Source organism: Temnothorax americanus, unplaced genomic scaffold (genome assembly GCF_048541705.1).
Source record: "Temnothorax americanus isolate GAGA-0224 unplaced genomic scaffold, ASM4854170v1 Scaffold44, whole genome shotgun sequence".
Lineage (NCBI taxonomy): Eukaryota > Metazoa > Arthropoda > Insecta > Hymenoptera > Formicidae > Temnothorax > Temnothorax americanus.
The window spans coordinates 1,278,859-1,299,761 of NW_027509591.1; the positions used below are offsets into that span (position 1 = coordinate 1,278,859).

General features: G+C 44.8%; 1 long non-coding RNA gene across 1 annotated transcript; it reads right to left on the bottom strand.

Annotated features, from left to right (window-relative positions):
• Window positions 1–5,694: 5,694 nt before the first annotated feature.
• Window positions 5,695–7,207, bottom strand: LOC143903215 (uncharacterized). Its single transcript, XR_013258649.1, has 3 exons — window positions 6,150–7,207; window positions 5,900–6,063; window positions 5,695–5,833 (listed from the first exon to the last, which is right to left on the bottom strand). It is a non-coding gene; the product is annotated as an uncharacterized LOC143903215 (long non-coding RNA).
• Between the last annotated feature and the right edge of the window lie 13,696 nt (window positions 7,208–20,903).

Sequence of the window (20,903 nt, forward strand, 5' to 3'; positions counted from 1 at the left end):
GATTCAGCTCTCATCGCGCGTTCGTTCCTGAAAAATAACCCTCTTGAGTAAACGGCGAACTCGCTCGCCGGACAGTCAGTCGTTGCTGAGGATTCCTAGCCTCAAGTCGTGGGCCAGAACTCATAGCCGAAAGTTGTCGCGTAACAATCCTCGTCTAAAGACAGCACGGCTCTCTCCCTCTTAAATCGCTGCTTGAATCGCTACTCGCTCGTTTCGTCTTAAAGTGCGGATCAAAGTTACTTATATTTTTTCATTAAGTGTACTACTTAGCGAGGGGTCCGAAAACTTCCGGTCGTGCTCCGCTCGCGATCGTTCTTCTGCCGCGCGCTCAAGATTTCCGTTCGACGCGTATAAGATCTCCGCTCCGCGAGAGGCTTCGATGCGAGAAGCTGAGACAAGATTTCCGTTCGCGATACCTGGCAGAAAAGTACGAACGACTCAGAAGATTTCCGAATCCGCGGCGCACAATCCGTTGTTCCCCCTCGCGTCTTTTCCGTTCTTGAAATAAAGACTATATATTTCTTTGTGCAATCTGTGTTCCGAGTGCTTTAATCCTCATTTCTCCCGCAAATTTACTATTCGCGTTATCCACGCTTCTCGCTCAACTTGGCGCAAACCTTGCGAGTCAAACGGATTCGCATGCCGATCTCGATTTCCGCCGTCGGCGGAATTAACGCCGGGACATTTCAAAATGCGACACGCATATTCATTTTGCCGCGCGCGTCTCTCGTCCCGTCCTTCTCGATCACGGCGCTCATTCTCCCGTCCGTAACCTCCTACTTTCCGAAACGCAACGCGGATGTTTCGTCCATCTCATATCTCTCCGACTTACCGCTAGCCGACATGGATCCGACGAGTCGCGATCCAATCAGTCTCATTATTGGAGCAGATCTCTATAATGAGATTATTCACGACGGCGTGCGTAAAGGGGGGATCGGGCAACCTATCGCGCAAAATTCTACATTCGGATGGGTCATCTCCGGACCCGTCAGTTCAGCCGCGTTTTCTGAACAGTCCTCAGCGAAAGTTCCTCGAATCTCAACGCATCATATTTGCTCTCTTTGACTGGAGAAAGAACTCCGCCGGTTCTGGGAAATCGAGGAGTTTCCGCAGCAATCCGCTCTTACACAAGAAGAGAAGGATTGCGAAGAGCATTTCCGCTCGACTCATTCTCGAAATTCGGAGGGACGCTACGTCGTGCGTCTCCCATTTAAGAAAGGCCCTCCTATCAAAATCCGGGAGTCTCGGGTTCAAGCCGAGAAAATGTTAAATTCGCTAACTCGTCGACTTCGTGACAAACCGGAAGTTATGAAAGAATATCATAACTTTCTCGACGAGTATAAACATCTCGGACACATGCGACCGTTATCTCCCGCGCAAGACAACGAACAAAGCGTCTATCTTCCATAACACGGGGTGATTCGGGAAGATAGCGTTACCACACGTCTCCGCGTCGTGTTCAACGCGTCAAGCGTCACCTCTAACGGTACCTCTCTCAACGACCACTTGCATATTGGTCCGAAAAAGCAAACCGATATTTCCGCAATAATTGCGCGGTGGCGCAGATACAAATACGTTTATTTGGCGGATATCGCGAAAATGTATCGCCAAATTCTCGTCGATTCTTGCGATATAAATTACCAAAGAATTTTATGGAGACGGTCTCCTCACGACGCGATAATTATTTTCCTGTTGCTAACCGTGACTTATGGCCATAAGCCTGCGCGCCTTTTCTTGCCCTTGCCGTTCTCGAGCAATTAACTATCGACGAGGGTAAACACTTTTCCTTCGCCATTCCGATTCTCAGAGAACATATTTACATCGACGATGCCGTATTCGGAGCTGACGACAAGCCTCATATTCGACAAATTCGAGATCAGTTAGTTGCCTTGTTAAAACGCGGCGGGTTCGAGTTAAAGAAATGGGCTAGTAACTCCCCCTCTCTTCTAGACGATATTGACGTCGCGGATCATGGACTAGCCGGTAAAAAGCCCTTTGCGCAAGATGAACAGCTCAAAATTCTCGGTATCGGGTGGAACCCCTCTAAAGATGTTTTCGAATATCGCGTCGCGCTTTCGGATAAAGTTCCCGATACCAAACGTACCATATTGTCTGCTGTCGCGAAACTTTACGATCCGTTGGGCTGGGCCACGCCTGTCACGATCGCCGCGAAAATCCTCATGCAAAGGCTCTGGCAACTTAATATCCAGTGGGATGAGCTTTTTTCCGAATCGGTTTTCGCGAGATGGAACGATATATATTTACGTTTATCAGCTCTCAGTCACGTGCTAATTCCTCGTTGAAACGGCCTCGGGCCTGATGCCGAACGTTCCGAAATACACGGTGTCGCGGACGCTTCGAATCATGCTTACGCCGCCGTTGTTTATATAAAGGTAGTGTCTTCGTCGGGCAAAGTCACGATCTCGCTGCTTGTTGCTAAATCTAAGGTCGCTCCTTTGAAAACGATAAGCATACCTCGACTCGAATTATGTGCGGCCTTGCTTCTAGCGCGATTTATTGATTTTGTTCGAGCGTTAAATGGTTATCAAAATCTTCCGTATTATTGTTGGACGGATTCCAACATCGTGCTTGCTTGGATCGCTCAAGATCCTTCGCGATGGAAGACGTTCGTCGCCAATCGCGTTACTCAAATTCAAGCTCTCGTTCCGCGTGCCTCATGGCGACACGTCTCAACTAACGATAATTCCGCGGATTGCGCGTCGCGCGGCATTTTCGGCGATGAAATTCTAAATCATGAACTATGGTGGCACGGCCCTTCCAGGCTCACTCTCAATTCCGACGAATAGGGGATCGGCGACACGCGTCTTCCCGAAAGCGCTCTCCTCGAGGAGAAAACTATCGTTTTGCAATGTCACGCCCCCGGTCAATGGGATCTCTCCACGAAATACTCCTCATGGCCTCGGTTGATTCGCGTCACCGCGTATATAATTAAGTTTACCCGTTTCTGTCGTCGCGATCGACCTTCCGACTTGCTCAACCTCGCGCTGACCGCCTCTCCTCCCTCGAAAAGTATCTCGCTCTCCGCTCCCGAATGTAATCAAGCTAAAACCTTTTGGTTTAAACAAATTCAAGCCGATCTGTTTTCGAGCGAAATAAAAACGTTGTCACGAAATCAAAACCTATCGACTAAAAGCTCGATTCTCTCTCTTCGACCGCTTTTAGATCAAGACGGAGTTCTACGCGTGGGTGGGCGCCTCGGCAACGCTCCCTTACCGTTTCCCGTACGCCATCCTATCTTATTATCTTCGCACCCTCTTGTCAAGCTCCTCATAAATCAAGCTCACTTACGAGCCCTGCACACGGGACCTCAGCTCACTTTGAATATCCTCCGTCGCGACTTCTGGATCATTCGCGCGCGCAACATAGTCAAAGCGGTTATACATAATTGCGTTACATGCACGCGCGAGCGAGCGGCAGTTCCTACTCAAATCATGGGCAATCTGCCCGAGCCACGCGTAACCTCGACAATTCGCAGTTTTCTGCACTGCGGTGTGGATTATGCGGGACCAGTTCTTATTCGCGCTTCCTCCGGTCGCGGTATTACCTCCCGCAAAGCGTATATAGCCTTATTTGTTTGTCTTGCGACGAAGGCCATCCACCTAGAATTGGTTGGAGATTACTCCACTCCCGCGTTTCTAAACGCTTATTCCCGGTTCTGCGCTCGTCGCGGTCTTCCGCAATGTATGTATTCCGATAACGGAACTACCTTCGTCGGGGCAGACCGAGAAATGCATCGAGCGTACAAATCCGCCATTCAAGACCCAAATTTTCTAAATTTAACCGCGTCAGATAACATTACGTGGAATTTCCTCCCCCCTTCAGCCCCGCATTTCGGCGGGCTATGGGAGGCGTGCGTGCGGAGTGTCAAAACTCATTTGCGTCGCGTCTTAAGGACTCACACTTTAACCTTCGAAGAATTCTCGACCTTATTGTGTAGAATCGAAGCGTGTCTGAATTCTCGACCGATCGCTCCTCTCGCCGACACCCTCGATGACTACGAATGTTTCACCTCCGGTCATTTTTTGGTCGGATCCGCTCTCACGGTCAACCTGGAACCATCTTTGCTCGATCTAAATGAAAATCGTTTGTCGCGATGGCAACTAGTCCGACACATTACCGAAAAATTCTGGAAAATGTGGAGTAACAACTACGTGAACACTCTACAACAACGAGCAAAATAGCGAACGGTCAAGCCGCCGATCGGTCTCGGACAACTCGTCCTCTTGCGCAATCCCACGTTGCCCCCGTGCAAATGGGAGCTCGGCCGCATAACGCAATGCCATCCCGGGCCCGACGGTTTCACGCGCGTAGTGACCGTGAAAACGGCCACTTCCGAATACCAAAGGCCAATCGTAAAACTATGCGTTTTACCGGTCAACAGCGAGGCGACGAGCAATTAATCATACTTCTTGCGTCAATGCGAGACGCGCGTTAGATCTAAGTATTATATTCTAAGCTAGTTTAAGCAATTCGTCTATGTTATTCCACGGCAGGCGGCGTTGCCCCTTTAATTTTCTGTATGTCTCTGTAAACTTCTCGCGCTGATGTTTTATGTTTTTCTATTATCGCGCATTATTTCGAAACTATCGTTCCGAGGCGGGCGGTATGTTCGAGATCCGTCGAACTTTCCTACGCGAAACATCGGCTCGAAAACATTATTATATTTAACATCGAGAAATACCGATGTTTATGTGGTTCGAGCTCTGTCAAACTTGTGCGAAACATACGTTCCCCGCGATCCCCGCGCCCTCAAAGCCCATCGATCGCGATCACGCGTTACGAGAGTGCTCCGTTATTTGTCGAAGCACGGAAACGGCTGTTGCGACGCGTGATGTGACCATACGGACGAATAACGATTCAGCTCTCATCGCGCGTTCGTTCCTGAAAAACAACCCTTTTGAGTAAACGCCCGAACTCGCTCGCCGGACAGTCAGTCGTTGCTGAGGATTCCTAGCCTCAAGTCGTGGGCCAGAACTCATAGCCGAAAGTCGTCGCGTAACAATCCTCGTCTAAAGACAGCACGGCTCTCTCCCTCTTAAATCGCTGCTTGAATCGCTACTCGCTCGTTTTGTCTTAAAGTGCGGATCAAAGTTACTTATATTTTTTCATTAAGTGTACTACTTAGCGAGGGGTCCGAAAACTTCCGGTCGTGCTCCGCTCGCGATCGTTCTTCTGCCGCGCGCTTAAGATTTCCGTTCGACGCGTACAAGATCTCCGCTCCGCGAGAGGCTTCGATGCGAGAAGCTGAGACAAGATTTCGGTTCGCGATACCTGGCAGAAAAGTACGAACGACTCAGAAGATTTCCGAATCCGCGGCGCACGATCCGTTGTTCCCCCTCGCGTCTTTTCCGTTTTTGAAATAAAGACTATATATTCTTTGTGCAATCTGTGTTCCGAGTGCTTTAATCCTCATTCCTTTCGCGAATTTACGACTCGCGTTATTTACGCTTCTCGCTCAACTCTGAGCGGAATCCAGATTCAGGGCGACCGTCGGAAAGCGACGCCCGAACACATAATCTAACGAATATATAGGAAAATCAAACAAAAAATCATACTACTATTTACTGCAAATTAAAATTTCTCTTTTTATTTAATATGTTACCCTAATGCGCGCAGCATATTTACAAACGTGTTACTTATTTATATTTTATTGAACATTATATAACCTTAAAAATATGTTTTTTTTTAGTAGTACATAGTTATTAAATTGATGTATATCATTATTTTAACATAAATATTATATATTGTTTTATTTGTAGATTAACTGGTGTATTAAACAAAGACACTGTGAGTGATCTTTTTCTCGCATTACCTTAAACATACAAATAACGAGATTAAGATAAGGATTCAATTTTTATTGAAAAAGCGATTATCTTACCAATACTCTTCCTCCTCCTCGAAGAGTCGTCGTAAATAAAATATGTTGAATTTGTCGCGCTCCCATAATATGTCCAGCATTTCTCTGTTTGCCCGCTTTTCCCGTCTCACCCACCGCTGATAATCGATGTTTATTTACCCTCCGATTATGTAGTTCAGACGCGGCTGTAAGAACAACATTAAAAAATATATAATTTTTTTTAAATATATAATTTTCTAACACACGCATGCACAAAGAAAAAAATACTAACGTAATTTCGCGGAATGCAGATAGGCACCCACTGCCCGCGCCCCTCCAAGCGTACCTCGATTCCCTCAATATCCTCCGGCCCATTCCACTAAACAGAAAAAAACAAATAAAAAAACTCTGTATTACACTGTTTACTCCACTATGTTACACTGTTCAACTACATTACACTACACGTACCATCTCTACTGGAAAGAAGATACTAATAAATCTCCTGGCCATGTTTGCAACGTTTGTACAGACCACGTACAGACTGTGCTTTGACTCGAGGCAAAGCTCAATTTATAAGACATTTAAAATGAAGACAGAGGGTTGTACGTGATTTATCTGTGACATATTATACTATCAAATACTAGCTATCATGAAACAATAATCTTCTACTTACCGTTGCATCTTGCAATCGCGAGTGGATACTCTGAACCGCTATCGAATAAAATGAGAAGCGAAGATGCGCGCGATTTATCTGCGGCGTATTATGTTACGCGAAAATAATCCTCGCGAGAAAAAAAGACAGCTCTTGAACAGCTATCAAACAACTAAAACAGCTATCTGTATAACTGCGATCTGTATAACTGCTATTGAACCGCTATCAAACTTATTTTAAACAACTAAAAACAGCTCTTGAACAGCTAAAACATCTATATTATACTACAAAGTATGTGGGAAAAGGAAATAAAACGTTTATATATACATATATAGTTTATTTAAAAAAAATCATAATTTTTTCAGGTGTCGCGACCACCAGTTAAATATTTTTAATACATTTTGTAATGCGCAATTCTTAACATGTTTTCCGCATCTTACAGTATTAGTAACATCTAGATTATTTATAGATTCGATATCTTCGTAATCTGCATCCAAAGTCTCAATTTTTAGATGTTTTCTCGCTTTATTCTCAAGCAGATCCACCAGCCATTCTCGTTTCTGGCATCCCTTGACGTACACAAGAGTCGACGTCTCGTCGCCCTCTCCAAGTACGGCCGACGTAATTAGAAACTGTAGGACACGTTTCCATCCTCCCATCGTAGTCCATGGTGATTCGCAATCAACCAGGAAGCGCATGATCTGTCGGATTTCGCGAGAAGACTCCATGGCATGGGACATGTAAAAATGTAATGTGCCAAAACGGTCCCGTTTCTCAGAACCGCCACTTCCTTTACGACAAATTTCATCCCGACGGTGAATCCCTGCAGATCGACAAACGTCGGTAGGATCATAACGAAACGGCGGAACAATCTGTATCTTATCGCGGTACATCAGTGTCTCTTATATTGTAATATCTGCGTATATTACGATATCAATTTACATGAGTTTGCGCACTACGTTCGACAACGGACAGTATTCGATTACACGATCATGCAAGATGAGACAATAGGCGGTAGTATTTGCAGGTACATTTTCTTTACAATCAAATTCTATTCGCATATCCACGGTGGCGCTCTTGACAGATTCGTTTTATCGCGAGCAATCAATGACAACAAAAGGTCCTTCCATCAGGAATGTATACAAGCTGCAAAGCGTATCGAAGGAATCGTATCCGTAATAAGTTTTACGAAAACGCGCATACATATCGAAAAGAACGGCGTATCGATTTTTAGTAAAATCCAGATTCATGTCGTCGTACGGATAAAATTCGGAGTTTAGATAAAGTTTCACGTTGGTCAAATTACAGGCATCGAATACGCTAACATTTTGAGACATGATATTCTTGCGGCCGGTCTGCAGCGCAAAGATGACGTACCGCGGCTTCTACAGCTGAGTCGCCGTTTTGACGGCCCATGAATGCTTGGTCGTGCTCTGCAACATGGGATACTCGTACAGATCCCACGAACGGAAACTGACACTAAGATATCGCCCGCTTTCCAAAGCCCGTAGCATAGATAGCTTATTGACCTCGTTTAACGTAACGTAAGGCATTCGCCACTGTATTTTAAACAATTCGATTTCCGGCTCCGTCGCAGGATTTCCTACAATGCAATTGTTATCGCTACGCGCACGTATCAAAATTAATTCGTGACGAGCATTAACAACGACGCGTTTGTAATCCTCGCAAAAGCCCAGCAACAACTTGAGCGGTACGCAAAAGTTAAAGTATCTTTCTGGTTTGCTCGATGTAACGTCCCAGCCAGCATTCCGCATGAGTTGAGAATCATTATATGATAGCAATACATAGTTCTTGATGGTACTGGTTATGCCAACGTTTCTGTTGCGATCAATCTCCACACCGTTGAGCTCGTATCGAATCTCATCGAACATGAACGCCACGCAATTATTCGCAAGCGTTGTCACAGACTCGTCATTCCTTTTCTTTATTACCAATCGTCCTTCAACGTAGAGAAAGCTTTCACACGGCAACGTGTATAAATCCTGCTGTTGTATGGGTATTCTTATCTCATCGTTATGTCCAAACGTTGTGTTAGCGTACGGATTGTACGTGTGTGTCTCAATCTTGACGACGCTGTCGTCAAAGATCGGTTCTTCTCCAATGTTTAAGATATTAGCCATTTCGTACGACGAAACCCAATGATTTCAAAAATTCAATGTTCGACGCAGTGAGTTTCTTCTTTGGCAATCGGATTGTCTTTTTGTTTCTCGTCCGTCGCACCTGCTCAGCTTCGTTCAGTACGAGCATCTCACGTTATCGCTGTTGTCTTCGTACATGCAGTCTAACGGTGATCTCTTCTCCGCGAAAATCAATCAATCGACCGTCCTGATCCACGACGCGAAGCGTCAAGTCCGAAATGCTCCGTACGATGATCGGAAGGTAAAAGATCTGTGCCGGCGTTTCCGATATCTTATATCCTGGTGGCACGCTCGATGAAAACTCGTGTATCGTGTGCACGTACTTGTCGTTGCTGTACGCACCCGCTGTCACGTTACACTCTATGCGAATGATGTTTACGTTGATGATATTTAGCGGAACATCCGATTCGTGCCATCGTAAATGTCTGTGACATGTTTGAATGAATACTGAGTTTAAACAGCGTAACGCTAGTCTTTAAATTGATTGTCAACCGACTGTAGAAAACGCAGACACAGTTGTCCGCAATTGCTCTGATCGTATCGCTGATAAGGCGTGCGATTGTACTCTATTACATTGTTCTCTAGATACTGCGCCAATTCTCTCGGTGATCGAAGATTGCCAAAACTGTCGAAATATATGGCACGATCTCCCTTCTTCGCATACGCCACCCAGTGAGTACACGGTCCATCAGTATTATCCAAATTCACGATACCGCTCTCGTTTCGACGTATGCCGCCGATCGGTAACGAGTCGCGCATGAAAACACCTCTAAAATATGGAATGCGCATACGTTTTGCCAATTGTTGCAGTTGCACATTGGTAGTTACACCCTTGGGAATTTTTAGCGTCCCTTCGACGTTTTTTTTCTTGAGACTCCCCGTCCGCGTTTGTACGGAGCGAGATAAAGTCCGTGACCTTTCATGGCGCAATTGTGACGTTGCATTTCTTCCAGCTGACGTCGCGCGGCTTTGTTGTCATTCACGCTGGCCTTTGCGACTCCTGCCGCTCCGCCGACCAACGAGCCGAGAACCCCTAATAACGGCAGGATTGGTAGGATACTGCCGCGTTTCGCTACCGGAAGTATTCGCTTGGTCTTCTTCTTTTTCTTCGTTTTCAAACTCATACCGAGTTTCGTTTTAGCCTTCATGGCCGCCCAGACGGCTGTAGCCGCAGCTCTCTCTCCGAGAGTCGAATCGTTCGCGATGACACGTTTTCGCGCTTTCGCGGCGAGTATATTGTCTGCCACGTGTCGTTCTGCGAGATCGCTGCTACGCGAGTAGGCTATGTCGTGCTCGCGACACGCCGCGTCCAATGGATTAATACCTCGATCACCTCTTGCCAATCGTGTTTCTAAGCGAGTTCCCGGTCCGCAAAATTGATAGCCGGGGATATGTAATTCGATCGGAAGCGCGCTTATCGCGCGATTCAGCAGACCTCGACTTATCTTCGGCGGCATTCACCGCAGTTTTTTATCAACGGCGGCGGACCGTCGATGTGCGTTTGCTGAACCTCCGAATCTGTCTTGATATGTTCGGGAAGCTTATCCCACAAATAATCTATGTGATTATAAAACTGTCGCAGTAGAATGACCTTTGGTATATACTTTAACTGCTCGGCGGTTAAATCGTAAATATCGCTGTTATCCGACACGAGCAAAAACATTTTAACGACTGAGCATCTCAGCTCTACGCGTCTCTATAAATAGGCCAGTTTTCTCGATATTATTATTCATTTGTTGTGGAGGGGAGGTAAAATGCGGTTCGTACGACAATCGCGGACGATCAAAGTGACAAACTTTGACGATAGGATGCCGTTAACAAAAGGGGTACGCAAACATGGAGGCATGCTACAGATTTCTATACGCGGTATCATCTGCGGTCCGTCGAATTGCGGCAAGACAAACGTCTTGATAAGCTTGCTGGAAAGTCCGCACGGTGTACGTTTCGAGAACGTGTATGTGTACTCGAAATCGTTGCAACAACCGAAATATCGATATTTGGAGAATATACTAACACCGATTAAAAGAGATTGGCTACTTTACGTCCTCGAATAACAGTGACGTCATTCCGCCAAGCAAGGCGGTCCCGAATTCTATTTTTATTTTTGATGACGTGGCATGCGACAAGCAGGATACGATAAGAGAATACTTTGCAATGGGCCGGCACGGACATTGACTCTTTCTATCTTTGTCAGACGTATGCGAAGATACCAAAGCATCTTATACGCGACAACGCGAATTTATTAATTCTGTTTAAACAGGATGGTACCAATCTGAAACACATATACAGCGATCACGTAAACACAGATATGTCTTACGATGATTTCAGTAAATTATGTCATACGTGTTGGCAACAAAATTACGGATTCGTGGTGATAAACAAAGACAGCGCGATTTCAATTGGTCGATACAGAATAGGATTTAACGACTTTGCGATACCAAAACGTGGTTAGTTGTTGTCAACGTGTCGATTGAACAACGTTAGCGCAACATGGACAGCAGCGAGGAGATTAGAGAGCGCGAGAGGATCGTGAAAGATATTGCGAAAACGAGCAATTCGATTCGCAAAAAATATCACGCCTTGAAAACTGGTAAAATGGAGGAAGATATTGCGTTGGAGAGACACTTTAAGCCCGTTATCGAACCTCTAAGGCAGATTGCCGAAAACACCGTTGCTGGCAAAGAATCTGACGTGTCAAAGATTGAGAATGAAACGGCTTGGGAAGACGAAGAGCCGAAGCTCAAACGACAACGACCAAACGCTTTGTTTAATGACTCTGTAATGGCTTCAACTTTGGTTACGTTGAAACGATCGATAAATGTGCCATCTAATTTGAGCGAAATAACAAAAACTTTACAACCGCGTAAACCGAAACGATCGAAATGTTCATTGAATGAACCACCGATAATCTCTGCGCCTTCCGTACAACACACAGTGCTCGCAAACGAAGATGTTTTCGAAACCACGAATGACCCACTCGTGATGTCCGTTCGACAGCAGTTGCAAACATCTGAGGGTCAAGAAACGTTGCGAGATCAATTGGATCCATTGAGCCAAAAGTACATCGGGGCAGTTCTGAGCGGCAATGAAGAAAGCGGTATGGACATCGCGTACGGTGTTAAATTCACCAACGATGGAATGATGCTCGGTAATAAACGTTTTGACGTGAATCATGCGGACAACATAATTATCGACGGCATACGATACAATGGCACACGCGGTCTTCTCGAATTAATCTTTAAGAAATATTCCGATGACGATATCTACACGGAGGACGATATGCAAACGTACAATAGCATTCTGTTGATGACGAGTTTTCATAAACGCAATTATGATGCTCACGCTCAAATAAAAGGCAATGGGGGATACAAGTACACACATATAATCGGGCCGCTGATTTCAGGTAAAAAAGCTGGAAAAGGTATACCGCGTGCCATGACAGGCAACAAAATCGACCATATAATTGCACAGTCGATTTCGGGTAAAAAAGCCGGAAAAGGTATACCGCGTGCCATGACATTAAACGACAACAAGATCGACTATGTTCATTGGGACGATCCCAACAAGCTTGTAGATCGTCTCCGATTGCTCGAAGCTTCGCGCCTAGCGGGTCACACCAGTCACGATTACGAAATCCTGTCGATTATCGAGGAACTTTGCGAGGCTAGACTTATTATAAATTAAGTGGCGCGACAGCGAGTCATTCAATCAACATCGAAATGCCGATCAACAAGTTTGGTATATCGCTCGGAAGAGGCGGTGCGGAACCGTACTATCAATGGAGAGGATTAATCAGAAATTACGTGCGAGATGACGCTTTTTGCATGGTCGCCACCGACTTTGACGCGAAATCGCGCAAGATTCGACGGATAGCGCCGCCCGTAGATGATGGCGATGCAGCCAACAAACGCTACGTGCAGCAGAGCGTGCAAATTTTGGAAGATCGACAGGATGAAATAGAGAGAAAGATGGCTGTATTCCAGAATAATATGCAAATTACCCTAAACGAACTTCAAAAGATGATTCAAGATGTAATTGCGAATCATCGCGAATAGATAAAAACGTACATCTGATATCTGCGTCAGTTGCGCGCCATCGTCATAGCTGGTAAGAAGCAATCAGCTAAGAAACGGCGGCTGGTGGAAGAATTATACGCTCCTGCGAGAAGAAATTTTTCTCGAAGACGCGTCATAGTACGCGGATACGATGACCTGTGGCAGGCGGATGTGGTCGAGATGCGACCATACACGCGATTTAACAGAGGCTACCACTACATACTCACCGTTATCGACGTGCTGAGCAAGCATGCATGGGCCGTACCGCTCAAGACCAAGAGCGGACCCGAGGTTACCACGGCGATTGCAAAAATAATTCGAGACGGCGGCAGATGTCCGAAAAATCTGCAGACTGACAAGGGGAAAGAATTTTACAACACAAACGTGCAGAAACTCTTGAAGAAACATAATATCAATCACTATTCGACATATTCCGTAATGAAGGCATCGGTCGTCGAACGATTCAATCGCACGCTCAAGAACGACATGTGGAAAATGTTTACGCGCAATGGAAATTACAAATGGATCGACTCGCTGCCAGGTCTCGTATCGGATTACAACGCGCGAAAGCATCGAACTATCGGCATGCGACCCATCGATGTTACCCCCGCGATCGCCGACAAGCTCCTAACAACGGTGTACAGCCACGTAAAGATCGCTGCTCCAGCGCGATTCAAAGTGGGCGATTCGGTACGCGTGAGTAAATTCAAGACAATCTTCGAAAAAGGATACACGCCAAATTGGACCACGGAGGTGTTTAGAATCGTCAAAGTGCAGAAAACTAATCCTGTGACGTATCTGTTGGAAGATTCCTGCGAAAAACCCGTCGCCGGCGGCTTCTACGAATACGAGTTACATCGCGTTGCTAATCCTGACGTGTATCTCGTTGAAAAAGTTTTGCGCAAAAGAGGGAATGAGGTTTATGTAAAGTGGTTAGGATTTGATAATTCACACAATTTATGGATACACAAGAATAATGTATTGTAAAAATTTATTACAGTATAAAAATATACATAAATACATATGAGACATTTATTTTCCTAAATATCTAAATGTATTTACAATATATTTACAGCGGTATTTTTATAATATATTTACAATGGTATTTACAATATATTTGCAATGGTATTTTGTAATGTCCCCATGGCAGCGTTTCGGTAGAACCGGTTATAATGTATCGCTTATCGTCGTACGGACTTAGAGCTATTTTCGTTTCGGACACGGTGTATACCTCGTGTTTTTTGGATCTTATGCTGGTTTGCTGTCGCGTCATTTCAATTTCGTCGCGCAGACACCGCGTGTAATCGTCGAACGTTATCGACCTGGCTACGACGTTACTCTTAACACCTTTAGCCTTTTTCGTATCTTTCTTACCGTCCACTCGCAAGGCGTACATCTTTGCTCTAAGCCCGACGAATTCGGTCATTATCGCACCGTTATTTTTGTCTTTCATTAAGCCCGGAACTTTTTTTATTGACGAGTGGGATACCGTACGTATTATCAATCGCATAATCGCTAGTGTCAAATCTATAATGAATGTGACGCTTCATGATATCCACATCGTCGCACTCGATGTGATAAATGAGACTGTCAGTATCGGTGTACGTGACTTTACACTTATCGCGATACAACGGTAACATGTACTCATGATGAAATTCGTACAAACTGTTCGAAGTTGAACAATTGTACGTCAGCCTCATACGAATAATGTTATTAGCCAGCTAAGTCCCAGACCGTCAAAAGCGCCTTCCTTCATTTCATTATATTTTCATACGGTCGTACCTTGCTTATTGTTCGAAGTTCACGCGCAAATTCGAGCGTCTGTAAGATCACGCGCCCGCTGCGTGCACGTCCATCGAGCGAGCGAGCAACAACGCGAGAAAATAAATATTTCCAAAACCGACGCGATGATACCTCGCGATCGCTTTCGGAGTCAGTCGCTCGTCCGGAGACTAAGCATAGAGTCGACTTGGATCCTACCTCGATCGCTCCGTTCCTCGCTCGCTCGCGGACTTCTCTATCCGAATCAAGCCTGTAATCGGGAAGGAGAATCGAAAGTTTTGTTCTCCACTGCCTTTTGTAATTGTGAGTGAGAGTGCGCCCGACGCCGAACGGCCTTTCAGCGGTGCCAGACCCCGGTCAACGCTCGCAACAACCACGAAGCGCCAATAGTTCTCAAGGACTGGAGAAAACGAAGGGCTATCATCGCTCTCTCTCTCTCTCTGCACTGTCATTTTGAGCATTAAAGTTTGTGTTGTTACACTCGCATTATTCTTTCTTGCTCCCGATTACCCACCGGAATCCTCCGAGTCACACCCGCTCCGAGCTCAAGTCTGAGCGACCCGGAATCTCAGGCGATCTCAGCGATATCGCGCTTGAACACAAACATGTCTTGGATATATCAAAGATGCACATACCCACATAGATTGGTTTGTCGAACTTCACCTCGAGTTTTCGCATTTCTATTGCTACTAAATTCTCCGAAAAGACGCTTCGGCTATGAAAATTTGGTTTCGCAATCATTGCCTCCGCGCCGTATCTACCCTCCCAATGAGACACGTAATTGCGCACATTCTCCATGGTTTTGCCAAACACTGCATTGTTCATCAATTTGTATAAATTTTTTTCGAAATCATTCTTGGCCAATGTCCTAAATTTCGTATTAAGTTCTATATAATCGCGAAGCCATAGAGATTGCGCGAATTTCAGTATACGGTGAATTTTTGATATACGGAGACCGTGACGAGTACACTGCTGCAGGTTGCGATAATGTATTACATAACGTTTTTTATCGTATAATGTTGCGAGGAGCTTGTTCTGCCGCTTGCCGGGTGGTTTATCGCGCGTCGGACAGAACGGTAGGTCAGTGTGCGCGTCGTGAAGATGTTGCGGATACTCCAAGTCGACTTCGAGTATGTAGCCTATCGAGGAATCCAACGCGACATCCATAACATTAAAATCGGTTACGTTGTCGACCCATTTAAAATCTGCGTATGGCAATGGTTGACATATTGCCCAGCCGTATATGTTATTTACATCAAAATACATGAGGTACGACGACGGTTTCGATGGATCGTACGATTGCATGTACTTGTTGTTGGCCAGTGCGTATCTGTTTGAACATTTACTCAAACCGCCGCGTATACCGCGTTCGATAAACATGACCATGTCAATGTCGGTGAGCAATTCAAAATTGATGTGTGTATGCTTCAACATAGCATCCCACGTAAAACCCGGTAGAGTATAATAATACGCCGGATCGAGTCCGTAACTCGCGACGCAACTATCGCGAAAATTTTCAAAGATATCGGCCAACAGCAAGACATCGGTCTTGAGATATAAATCGCTGTAATCACCGAGCGTTCGAATGGAGAACCGCTGCCAGACGTCGACGGCGTGCGCGTAATCGCTCTCGGATACGGTGTCACCTGTCAATGAACTGTAAAATGAGTCGCGCGGTGGTAAACACAAGTCCTTCAATTTTTCGACGCAGTCAATGTATTCATATGGAAATACGCCTTTTCGTGTCAACAAATCAAAATTTTCTGCGGATAATTCACAAAATTCGCGTTGCAATATTCGCAGTTTATCCTTGCTGAGATAAGATGCCAATTTGTCGAGACTAGAGGTGAGAAACTTGTACGAATCGATAAATCGCAATTTGACGCACGTTTTCTAATCTTTATCTTCGGTGCTTTGAATGTTTTTTGTAAACGAAATATATTTTTCTTTTGTGATCGGGAGTAAATCTACATGTCCTTCGTACGCTGTTGCTATTTCAGTTATAATAAAATGTGCGTCATAGCCCGATAAATTATGAAACACTATGGGAATTCAATGCGAATCTTTATAATTTAAGTTACAATTCGAATGCGCGGGACCTCTGTATCGACCGGTCAGGTGACAATGGTCGCGTACTCGCACGTCGTCTGGCTCGAACGGTTCTTCGCACACGTGACAGTGCGTTGCACTGTTAAACTTTTCCCACTCGTCTCGCGTGAAATCTGCCATGGGTATATTAGTGGACAAAATGGTCTTTACGTCGTGAGCTAAACGTTTTAGCTTCTCGGCGAACCACGCCACGCAATCCTTATCGCGACGAAACCGATACATAGATAACGACTTTTCGTACGAGCAACGCACGTAGTACCCTATGCTAAACACGCGATGATGTTGATATGTGTACCTGGACGTTTCCGGATCCGCTTCCATCTTCTCCAGAGTACATTCCAGGTCGGCGTATACGACAAACGGAACTCGTTCCTTCCTGTTGTGATTTTTAAATGCCAACCACTTGTCGTTATTGCTCGGTAATTTGATTGCGCAGTCATTCATCTCCCGACAGTCGACGGTGTAGGCAGCCAATTTCTCGTTGGAGCTGAAGTAGTGCAAACGTCTGCAAAAATAAACGCAAATATTATAAATTTTTTATACACAAAATATTTTATATATTATTAAAAGAACTATAGGTAGTTACCGATCGCAAAAGTATTTCTGACCATTGTGCTTGTTGATTTGCGAGCTCACGAGACGGGATAGGTTCTTGATCCATGCAAAATGTCCCACGTTGTCGTCATGCACGTACAAGAGATTTACGTGTCTGTCCATCTTTCGGTCAGTAACACGTATTGGCAAGATAGTAATTTTTTGCGGTATTTCCACAAAACACTCCGCGTGCAATGGATTATATTTGTTCACGTTTACCATTAAATTGAGTATACGCGACAACGTCCATCCGCTATCACGTTCCTGGAATTCCTCCAGCTTTGCTAAAGTGGACTCGATGACGTGTCTCTTGTACCACTCATGCAGATCGGACTCACGAAAGAGTTCATAGTTTCTCGTTGCGATACTTTTATTCGCGCGTTTGTCACCCGCAAAAAATTCACCATTGAACACTGTGTTAATTTTTACATTGTCATATCGTTGCACGACGTTCTGCACATGACTGAGTACAATTTCTCTTGCATTTATAAGAAATTGACGAGGGTCGATGTGTTTGGAATTTATCACCGCACCAGTCTGTTGGATTTCTATGAATGAATGAGTAGAATTGATATCGAGTCCTTTTTATTGTTTATCTGGACATACAATGAATACGACTGCTGTGTAGCACGACTAACGACTTCTCTAGAGACGCACGCGTATACGCACGCTTCAGTGTTACCATACGCACGGTAGACGCAGCGCCGCGAGCACCCCAGATTACGCGCTAGATTAGAATAGCATATCCTACATTTCCTCCCCTCTTTCACGATAGCGGTTCGCCCCCGGTATGAATCTCTGAAGTGGCCGCCTCGTACGAGTCGATCTACGAAGTACTGGAATGTTCTGCTCTCGCGGTGGACTTACTGGAAAAGTTGATGATTCTGATGAAATCGTGACATATGACGAATCTGAATTGACACTTAATGAGTCATCGGTATTGGGTGCTGGCCTTCTTGCTTGAGGGTCTTCGTAGAAATGAATTCTTCGAGAACGATTATAGTTGATATCCGATGTACTGGCTTGTTGTCGGTTTTCCTTCGTCCATCGCGTCCTTATTTGGTCGACATGCCGCTTGTAGCGTCTACCATCGTAGTCTATCTCATAATGTAAATCTCCCAGACGTGTAACTATGGTACCCGATATCCATTTATCCATGCGAGGGTTATTCGATAAGAAATAAACCTTCTGAGTGGGCTGAAATTCACGAAATGTTGAATTCGCATTCGCCACGCTCTGTTGCTTCTGTGTGATCTTCACGTTAATGGAATCCGGTTTAGCTAGGTCTAATCTGGATCGTATTGATCTTCCCAAGAATAATTGAGCTGAAGACTGACCTGTTGTCGCATGTGGTGCTTTCCGGTATTGGCATAGGAATTCATTCAAGTTATGTTGAAGGGATCTTGGCGTCGTTGCCATAGTTTTCAACGTGTTTTTCACGGTTTGAACGTAGCGTTCCGTTTGACCGTTTGTAGATGGATGATACGGTGCTATTAGTTTCTGAAACTTGACACCCCTTTCTTGAAGGAATGGTTTGAACTCTGCTGCGATAAACTGAGGCCCGTTATCAGAAACGATTGTGACTGGAACTCCGTACGCAGCGAACAGTTCTTCCAAGATAGCGATAGTTGCTGATGCCGTCGTAGAACTTGTCGCTTTTACCTCTAGCCATTTACTATATGCATCAACGATGATGAGCAGCATCTTTCCTGCCACTGGTCCCGCGTAGTCGATGTGTATACGTTCCCAAGGACCTTTTGGATACTCCCAGTGATGATGCCTGTATTTCGGAGGTTCATGCGCGTTCTTTGAACAATCTGCACAAGTTTTGGCCACTTCTTCGATAGCCGAATCAATGCCAGGCCAGAAAACGAATGATCTTGCTAAGCCTTTCATCTTGACTATACCTATGTGTGCTGTATGTAGTTCGCTCAGTGTTGCTTCTCTAAAAATTGGAGGTATCACAAGCCGATGTTCGAATACTAAACAGTTGCTCCCCAATCTATAGTTGGCTTCCGGTGCTTTGTATCCGTAACGAGATAATTCTTGACCTGATTCTAAATGTTGAAGTATTTTTCCCAAGTGAGGATCCTTTCGAGTTTCGCGTGTAATATTCTCGGCTTTAATTGGAAGTTGTCTGATCTGGTGTAGGACGAAATGATCAAACCCATCATACTCTATCTTTTCCTTTTCTTTGAGAGAAATTCGATGTGTAGTAAGCGAGGATGCTGGTATAGGTACTCTTGAACAATAGTCTGCTTTGGTATTTTCTCCCGTTGGCTTGAATACGACATCAAAATCAAAGTGTGCTAAGTAATCGGCGTAATTGGCCATTCGACTAATACAAAGAGTAGGCAAAGACTTCTCTGAATGCAAAATTTGTGTTAAAGGCTTGTGATCCGTTATGATCGTGAAGTGTCGGGCGTAAAGATAATGAAAGAATTTCTGAACAGCCCATACTATTGCTAAGGCTTCTTTGTCAATCTGCGGATAGCGTTGCTCTCTAGCGCTCATTGTACGACTTGCATATGCGATTGGTCGTTCTTGTCCGTTGTTCAATTTATGTGAGAGGACGGCTCCCAGTCCTGTTCTGCTGGCATCTGTTGCAAGTAACAGCGGACGTTTTGGATTGTATGGCATTAACACTTGAGGCGAAGTTAAGATGTTCTTGATATCTTTGAAAGCTTCTTTAGCCGTCGTCGTCCATTTGAATGGGTTGTTGCGCAACATATCCCTGAGAGGTCGATCTCTTATAGATAAATCAGGAATGAAGGAACTATAGTAGGTGGCTTTGCCTAGAAATAATTGTAATTTTTTCGGTGTGCTCGGTTTAGGTACATTCTTAATTGCTTGAATATGTCTGTCGGATTTGTGTATACCTTGAGAATCGATTTTATGTCCCAGGAATTCAATAGCTGATGTAGCAAATACACATTTCTCACGATTGAGATGTAGGCCTTGTTCCCTGAATCTTTGTAGAGTTTCGTCCAGAATTTGTAAGAGTGAGTCTTTTGCATAAATGTAGAAGTCATCGTAGAAATTCTTAATATTTCGTAGGCCTTTTATCATTTCTTCCGTTCTTCGTTGCCAAATCGCAGGAATGCTGGCTGCGCCGTAGACTGCTTGAGTTGGACGAATTAATCCATGCGTTGGCGTGTTGAGAGTAAGCATATGGCTGGATTCATCGTCAAGAACAAGATGAGAGTAAGCATCCGAAGCATCCAGATGACAGAAGATTTTCGCATCTTTTAATTGGTTAAACAGATGTTCTTTTTTCGGAATTGGATGTTCGTCTACAACTAAATGGGGATTCACTGTCGGTTTATAGTTACCCGTAATACGCAATTTACCATTCTTTTTAACTACTACATGAGTTATTGACGCCCATTCGGAATAATCTACCCGTTTGTAAAAGCCTGACTGTATTTTCGCGTCTATTTTTTTCGCATACGCTTCACGGAGTGCTAATGGTATTTCCCTGGCTTTCGCAAATATTGGCGTTGTGCCCGGTTTTTTATGTAAGGTAATAGGCGGACCCCAATGAGTGTACCTGCTTTTGAATCGAAAACGTCTTTGTACTTATCTAACCATTGATTTAGTTGCACGGTCTGTTCCTGTGTTAACTTCGGAGTAGCTGTACTAATTGTATGTATCGTATTTGTCTCCGCCGCTGAAAAGAGATTAACGAAATTGAT